We start from the raw sequence: 8,874 nt of genomic DNA, 5'->3' as shown, positions 1-8,874 counted from the left end.
CTTTCCCCTCCATTCCAGGATGGGGCTGGGTGGGAAGCTGATGTCAGCCCTTCCAGCCATCTCGAGAGGCTCAAAACCACCCCCAATAATTTAGAAGTCCTCCTTTTCTGAGATAATTGTCTTCACTCCACTTATTCCCCCATTACTCTCCTCACTCTGAGCCCTCACTCCACTCTGTTCAACCATTAATCTGTAAATAGAGATGGATTTGCTATTGATTCCTTGTGTGCTTCCCCCCCCCCCCACTTTTTAATCTATGCTGCAGCTCTCATTCTCTTGTCTGTCTGTGTCTCTTTCCTCCACTCATTCTTTTAATTGGAACTGCCTGAGGCTTGATGCTATTAAATGACAAAGTTTAAGAGAAGGTTGGCATAGGTCCCCATGAAGACCTTAGTTAATAACTTGGAAATTAAATAACTGAATATACAAACCCCAATTCCCTGTTTGGCATTTTAAATAATATTTCTGAATAAATTGAGAAATTTTAATTTTGTTATGAAGAATATAAATAAATAGATTTGATAACAAGGTGACAACTGATTGTGTATGTAATCCTTTACATACACCATCTCATCTTGTTTGATCAGAACAATTAGTCTACAGTGGAAAGAGTACTGAATTTAGAGTCGAAGGTTCAAATCCTGACACTGCAAATGGGTAATGGGCAAATCATCGAATATCAATGAGTCTCAACTTCATCTCTTAAATGAGAGTTCAACTAGGGAATCATTGTAGTCCCTCCCAGCTGCAAATCCAATGGGCCTTGATAAAGGTCCTTTCCATTGAGTACTGTGGAACTCCCCATCGTGACTGTAGCCTGGCTTTTATCCATATGACATCATCTCCACTGACGTTTCCAGTAAGACCTCCCCTGTCCCCCTCAGAGAGTTGTTTACCCACTCTGATTGCTTGTAGTGCCACTTCTGGACCAACAGTTCACCAGCATCCCTTATTCTTCATTTGAAGACTTTGCCATTGGACAGCGCTAATCATTGTATTTACATCACTATTCTCACTGGAGTTACATTAGTACCTGTTCCTCTATCTTCTGCGTAGCCTAATGCCATCATCTTCCACTACTTCTTTATTACTCAAGCCCCAGTGTTACATCTTTTACTGTGCACCTTATGACATGGCAGCCCCAATCCAAACTGGGTGCCCCACCTTTTCTAGCCATAGTCTTATTTGTCATTGTTACCATTGAACCATCAACTCAATAATGTCAGGAATAAGGCATTGTTCTCTTCTGACTTTATAGCCAACAACATCAATACAGACTTCCTTAAAACTCAGTATGTTTCATCTTATTTTCCCTATTTCTTTCCTCCCACAAATACAAATGCATAATTAAGTGGTTCCTGACTCATTCGCCAGTCATTAATATAGAACTCAGTTATCCTTTACTTGTGCTTTTCATCCATATCAAATTAGTATGCAAGTTCATTCATAATATCCTTCAAATCTTCCCTTTTTATTTATACTTCTGTAGTTCAGGGTGACTAGGTAGCACAGTGAACAGGCAGGCCTGGAGTTCACATCTGGCCTCCTAGCTAATGATCCTGGGTAAGTCATATAACCTGTTTACCTCTTCTGTAAAATGAATTGGAGAAACCACTATCTCTGCCAGGAAAACCCCAGATGGTCACAAAATTTCAGACACAATTGACATCCAACAACAAAAACTTCTGTAGTTTCAGTCATTTAGCTTATTCTTTATTCTATTAGTCTCCTCAACCTATTCCACACACTGATGCAATACAAATCTTTTTTACATTCAATTACCTACTAGGTTTCCCATTGATTACAAGAATGCAGTAAAGATATCCCTTTCTCTATAATAATGCTGGCAAATAGCAAGAAAAATGTAAACAGAAGCAAATAGATAATACCATCCCTATTTGTAAACAATGTGATGGTTTACTTGGAAAACTAGATATAGTAAAAGAAATTAATTTAGACAATTGCTTCACTGAAGATGGTGCTCTATCCACTGTGCCACCTAGCTGCCCCATCTGATACTAATCTAATGCAGTTACCATCTTGTTTGTCCTCCAAAAACCATTTTTCCCCATAACCTAATAAAAAGAGGTTGGATTAGATGATCTTTCTTTTGGGGGATGAAAGACAGTTGGGATTTTTATGACTTGTCTAGCTAGTAAGAATTAAGTGTCTGAGGTCAGGAACTCCTCACTTTAGGCCAGTGGACTAGATGGTCTCAAAGGTTTCTCCTAGCTGCAAAACAAAAACAGATGACCTAAAAGATAAACTCCAAGCAACCTAGAAGTCAAATTTGAATTTTTATTCACCTCTCTCTGAACCCATTGTTCCAACCTAACTGGTACAACATTCCATCGTGTTCAATCCTGCCTTGGAATGCTCTCCATGCCCTAATTGCTACTTCTTCCATAAAGTCTTTTCTGATCCTCATTTCCCACAGATAGGAGTAATTGTATCCCTCACAGGTCTTGGTGTTTTTTGTTGTGGGTTTTTTTTATTAAAAAATAATTCCCAGAGGGGGAAAATGTGACCTCTCACATTCAGAATGGTAAGGATGATCATTACTGAAGAGGCAGCAGCCAGCAAGAGAAACTTCTGTCCTATCAGACTAGGAGTAGAAGTCCATTCTGTGCCCTTCTCAGCCTTTCATCATCTGCCCCCTTCACTAACGACAAAGGAGGTTACTGACAAAGGTGACTTTCTGGGGACGTTTCTGATTCTCACATCTGGACTCCTCAGCCTCCATCACTTGGCAACTTTTTTGAAATTCATTCCTTCTGTTCCTGCCACCTGATCCAGATCCAGATGCGGCTTTTAGGTCATTCTCCCTCCTCTCTAAAGGAGTTTGATACCCATTGTACAGTTTTCTTTTAACATCCCAGGGTTTACCCTTATCCTTCAGTATTCACATTGTTGACTTGACGCCTTCAACTGTACTGACTGCCATTTCACCAATCTGCTCAATCCATGACTAACTCTACTTCAGTTACCCAAAAGGGATTTAGATTTCATTATCACCCCAGACTATAATTCCTGTGATTTTGAATACAGAAATTATTCTCTCTGGTCATAATATCTTGTATTTCCATGTCTTCCTCTGTCTCACTTCTAAATATAATTATGATTTCCAATCTGCTCAATCTGTCATCCCAACAATGGCCCCAATTTCCTTCCTTTGAAATCTTCATCCTGTAGTTAACCATTTTAATTCTGTTCTCCACTAGTTGGTTTTATTTCCATTAACCCCTTGCCAATTCTGATCAACTCTGAATCATCCCTATCATTTCCTTTCCCCCCCAACTCTTTATTTTCTTAGCAAAGATTCTAGAATGGTTTGCCATCTTCTCCTCATTTTACAGATGAGGAAACTAAGGCAAACTGAGTGAAGTGGTTTACCCAGAGTTATAGCTGGTCAGTGTGTGAGGCCTGACTCCAGGCACTTCACTACTTAGCATCATGATTCCTCATTTCATTCCCAAGCTGCTGAATGTTCTAGACCAAGTCCTTTCTGCCCAAGTCTGCTACAGAATCATATTTACTATCAACCAGACTTCTCTATTCCAGTGTAATGTTTTTAGTCTTCTGTCCCTATCACCCTGCCCTCACTGGCTGCCCCAGCCTTTTCACACCTGCAGTACCACTTGTTCCTGAGTAGCGAATGACTTTGCTTCCTTTAATGAAAATCTAGGCCATCTCCTGTAAGCTCTCTCATATCTCCTCATCTGCATCTAAAAATCTCTCCACATTTTCACTCTTCACTTTTCCTTCATTCCAGCCTCTGAAGACAAGTTAGCCCTCTGCTTTTCAACACAAATCCCTCTACTTATACTTGAACCTGAATTTAGTTCCTTTTCCTTAACTGTGACCTTGGACGTAGCATGTAAACCACTAGGTTCTTCAGTTTCTTTCCTTTTACAAATAAAAGTTGTATTTTGATTTGACTGATGAGATCTCTAATGACCCTCTTCCCTTTTCCCCAGTCTCTCTACAACTCACACCTCCCCCACCTAAACATTGTCTTCTGCTTTGACCTGTTGGGAGTAGAGAGGGAGTTCCTGTGATTTCGTCAGTGTAAAAATTCCCTTGAATTCAAATCTGCAACTGTTTTACAAATTTATGTCTTAGAGAATTACCTGGAACACACAGATATTACCTGATGTGCCCATAGTCACACACTAACATGTAAGCAGCAATACATAAACTCATATCTTCTTGACTTCAAGACCAGCCCTCCATCCACTAGGCTACATTGCCCCTCAAGGGTTTCAACTAGTTGGTTTTTAAATATAAAATATTATTTAGCTAATAAATAATACTCTTAATTACCATGGAAAATTAATATTAAGTATTAAGAATTTGACAAATGTTATAAAACGTTCTTTCCAAATACAAAGAATTAGAAAAAAGCATTTTATACAAAACTACGTCTTTTTATAACTCCTTGTTGGATTTTTTTTCGAGGCAATTGGAAGTAAGTGACTTGGTCACACAGCCAGTAAGTGTCTGAGAGTGGATTTGGAGTCAGGAAGAAAAGTTTTTCTGACTCCAGCCTGTCATTCTATTAGCTGCTTCTTTCCCTATTCTTCTGATTTCTTTATTGATATTAATGACCTATATCCATGTAGAGCTATGGATACATGTAGTCATGTATCTATTCAGATCTTATTTTGGCATATGAGCATTGGGTCTAAACCTAATTTCTGCCAAATAGCTTTCCAGTTTTTGTTTCATGTTACAAGAAAATTGAGGCCCAGAAAGGTGGCTTGGCCAAAGCTATACATTGCATTTGGAAGAATCAGAAGCCTGATCTTATAATTCCCAGTACAGTGCTTTTTCCATTCACCACTGTCCCCTGGGTGAAGTTCTTTCACTAGCCTGATTTCCTTGCTTGTAAAATGAGAATGATAATAGTTACTTCGTAGAATTGTTGTGATAAAAATGTCTTTTTCAACAATAAAATGCTGGGAAGCATTATTCCCATCCCCAATTTCTTTCTACTAATCTATATCCAATTTCCTCCTTTCAAATCTAAGTCACTTCCCTAACTAGTCTTACTCTAATGTATCTCCTTCAGTCTGAGGTCCTCAGTCCTTTGCTCTAGTCTCTGTGTTTCTCCTTCAGAGTTTGTAACCCATCTTCATACTATCTCCCTAAACATACTAGATGCTGACCTTAGATTAAATTTGCTTGTCCCCCTTGACTTCATTTCTGTTTGTGATAATATCATTGATACATGCATTCTTCCATAATAATAATTGATGATAATTGAATCCACAGAAGGAAATGAGATTGACAAGGGGGAACCATAAAGAAGGAAAACAGCTTAATAAGATGAGAGATGGATGCTGCTGCTGCTATAAAGGAAACAGAAGGAATAATCTAACAGATCGGGGGAAACAAAACAGGGTTGGGAACCAAGGAAAGAGAGAGTCTCCAAGAGGAGAGGATGGGCAAGATAGTCAAAAGCTTTAAGGAAACTGAAGAAGAAGAGCAACAAGATAAGGTCATTAGCCTTACTGGTTAAGAGTTTACTTTAGGAAAACCTTTTAGAATAGTGATAGGGTCAGAGGCCAAAATATAAGAGGTTAAGAAGCGAATGTAGACTATTCCTTCTAATACTTTTTGGAACTTGAAGGGATGGCAAGATCAAGTGAAAAATTTTTAAGAATATGTGAGATGGACTTCCAATTAAGATGGTGATATGAGATGTCACAAAGGAGCCAGACTCTCTAGAAAAATCTAAAAATGTACCAAATAAATATCAGGAGCTCAAAAGAAAATTAATAGTAAATACTCCCATTCATCTCCCCAGAATGGCCAGAAGCCTATAGGTACTGGCAGAAGGGGCCCCCCCCCCAGGGAAACCATGACAATCTTAGATAAAGAGACCAGAGACTTCCAGAGCTCTGACCATGGATGTTCTAAGGGAACAAGAACCCAATGGTGCTGGTCAAAGATACTGGGGAAGAAAGGGAAGGTATGGCAAAACCAAGGGACAGTGAATATTGTTGACTGAAACATACCCAAGAGATAAACCCAGAAGAAAAGTAAGTACAAGAAATGACTAAGAAAAATAAATGTCTTGGGGAGGAGGGAGAGAGACAGAGAGAGAATTGAAAGAACAGTTATTATGTTCCAAGGACTATACTAAGTTTTGGGAATTCAAAACCAAAATGTAAAAAAAAAAAAAAAAAAAAAAAAAAAAAAAAAAAAAAACAAAAAACATTCCCTATTTCCAAGGAGCTTACTTTCTAATGAAGAAAGACAACATATAAAAAGGAGATAAAAAATAGGGGGTGAGTGAGGAAGAGAACAGAGAGAAAAGTTTAAAGATTCAGGAGTAGGGCTGGGAAAGAAGTAACAATGAATGGTCCTAGGCACTTACTAAAATGGTGGTTTCTTCTTAAAATGGTGGTTCCAGATAGAAATTTATCAATCGGAAGAGAAGAATTCAGGAGAAGAGCCATCTTCACATAGAGGTGGAAAAAATGGGGAGTCTGGAGGCAAGTGGATTCCAATTTGTGACTGAAAGAAACAGATGATAAAAAATAAAATTAGAACTTAAACCAAAAAAGGGTGTGGTAAATAGCTTTGAATAGGAGGCAGAAAAATCTTACTCAAATAATGAACTCCTTAAAAAAAATAGAATGGAGTAAACAGAACTCAATGGTTCCATGAGATAAGAAGTATTAGAAGAAATCAAACAATTAAAAAAATAGAAAAGCATATGTTATCTACTGATAACAGCTGATCTGAAAAATAACATGAGTAGACATAAATTAGGAATCATTAGTTTTTGAAAATCACAATTTGAATACTATATTTCTTTTCTATAATTTTTTATTTTTCAAAACACATATAAAGATTCCAATATTCATCCTTGCAAAACCTTGTGTTCCAAATTTTTTTCCCTCTCTCCCTTCCTTCTCCCTTCCCAGACAACAAGTAATCCAATATAAGTTAAATATTTGCAGTTCTTATAAACATATTCCACATTTATCATGCTATACAAGAAAAATCAGGTCACTAACACCCTATATTCACCCTACATATAAGGTTGAAATGGGTTCATGATTTAGACATAAAGAGTGATATTATAAGGAAATTAGAAAAACAAAGGATAGTCAGTCTCCCTCTCAGATCTGTGGAGAAAAAGGAATTTGTGACCAAAGAAGAACCTCATGAAATGCAAAATGGATAATGTTGATTTTATTAAGTTAAAAAGTTTTTGTACAAACAAAACCAATGCAGACAAGATTAGAAGGGAAGTGATACACTGGGAAAATGTTTTTTTACATTCAAAGGTTCTGATAAAGGCCTCATTTCTAAAATATTTAAAGAAATGACTCAAATTTATAAGAATTCAAGTCATTGGAATCACAATTGGAGTTTTATTCTATTCTGTGGTTTTAAGAGAGGGAAAGACTACACTAGGAAAGAAATGAGCAGCTTACTATTTTTCCCAATTGAGGTTTGATATATGATTGGTGCATGGGATCAATGGAAGATGGGAGAAACATGATAGCAGTATTGGGAGCCAAGGAAGGAGAGAGTAACCCAGAGTAAAGGTTAGGCAAAAAGAGTCAAAAACTTCAAAAACTTAAGGAAGGTGAGGAACAAGACAAATTACTTAGTTTTACTGGTGAAGAGATTATTTTGAGAAAGCATTTCAAGACAGTGGTGGAGTCAGATCAAATTATAAGGGTTTGCAAAGCAATTGAGTAGTTAAAAGAATTTTGGTTAGAAGATTAACCATGTTAGAGGATATCCAAGATGGTGGAATAGAAGAAAGTAGCATAGACAAGTTCTCCCCGCTACTATATCACAAATCTCTAGAAAATTTGCCAGACCACATCCTGATTGAACATCCAAGAAAAAACAAAACAAAACATCCACAAGGCAGCGTAGAAAGCTAGACGAAGAGATTTTCAGACTGAAGATGAGAGTCTTTTATTGTTCACTAGTTTCAGTTACACCACACTGTGACACCATTTGAGTTTGGTTATTTTCTTGGCAAAGATATTAGATTTCTTTCTCCAGCTTATTTTTATAAGTAACTAAAGCAAACAGGGTTAAATGACTTGCCAAGGATTACACTACTACTAAGTATCTGAGGCCAGATTTGAACTCCCAAAGATAAGTTCCTGCCTGTATTTTATTCACTGAATCACCTAGCTGCCCTATTAAGCCTTATTTGTGGTGTTTCAGAAGTCAAGAGATCACCCTTGTGGTGCCACTTGTCCTAAGGATGAACAGAACAAGAAATAAATAATTTAAATAACAAATCTCAGGAAAAGGAATTGAATGAATGATAAGAAAACTCCCAAAGGAATTCTTACATAGATTTGTAAGTAATCTCTACCTAATACTCGTAACCAATTAATTAAACACTAATGATCAAAATAGCAAAATAAGAGATTCTATCAAAACTTTCCGAAGATGTCTGGGGTCCTGATATCTAAATCAAGGAGAGATAAAGCAGAGGAAAAAAATCTCTAAAAGACTCTTAATCCAAAAAAAATGGAACAAAATATTAACAAAGAGGTTACAACACCATGCAAAAATATTATGCACTAGGACCAGGTTGGATATATATATATGAAAAATGCAGTATTGGTTCAACATTAGTAAAATTATAAATGTAATATGCTACATAAATTTTTTAAAACTGTGATTACTATTCTATATTGTAATATAGTTTGAGTTCCGAAAATAATATTCCTTTTTATTCTTTTTTTCATTGTTTTCTTAAGATCCTAGATTTTTTTTTATTCTTCCAAATGAATTGTGCCATTATTTTACTTTGTTTTTATAAAGTATCCCTTTGGCAATTTTATTGGTTTATTTTTATTATTTTAGCATAATTCAACTGAAGTG

The 8,874-nt window shown here is 36.7% G+C and overlaps 1 long non-coding RNA gene across 1 annotated transcript in view; it reads right to left on the bottom strand.

The window, feature by feature from the left end:
- LOC141538969 (uncharacterized) overlaps positions 1–8,874 on the bottom strand; it is a 41,953-nt gene that overhangs the window by 21,424 nt on the left and 11,655 nt on the right. The window contains exon 2 of the long non-coding RNA XR_012481165.1: positions 6,383–6,522. This is a non-coding gene — a long non-coding RNA (uncharacterized LOC141538969). The remainder of the gene's footprint in view (positions 1–6,382; positions 6,523–8,874) is intronic.

This window comes from Sminthopsis crassicaudata, chromosome 4 (genome assembly GCF_048593235.1).
Source record: "Sminthopsis crassicaudata isolate SCR6 chromosome 4, ASM4859323v1, whole genome shotgun sequence".
Classification (NCBI taxonomy): Eukaryota; Metazoa; Chordata; class Mammalia; order Dasyuromorphia; family Dasyuridae; genus Sminthopsis; species Sminthopsis crassicaudata.
Note: the sequence above shows the minus strand (reverse complement) of the source record. Positions and strands in the feature narration are given on the sequence as shown.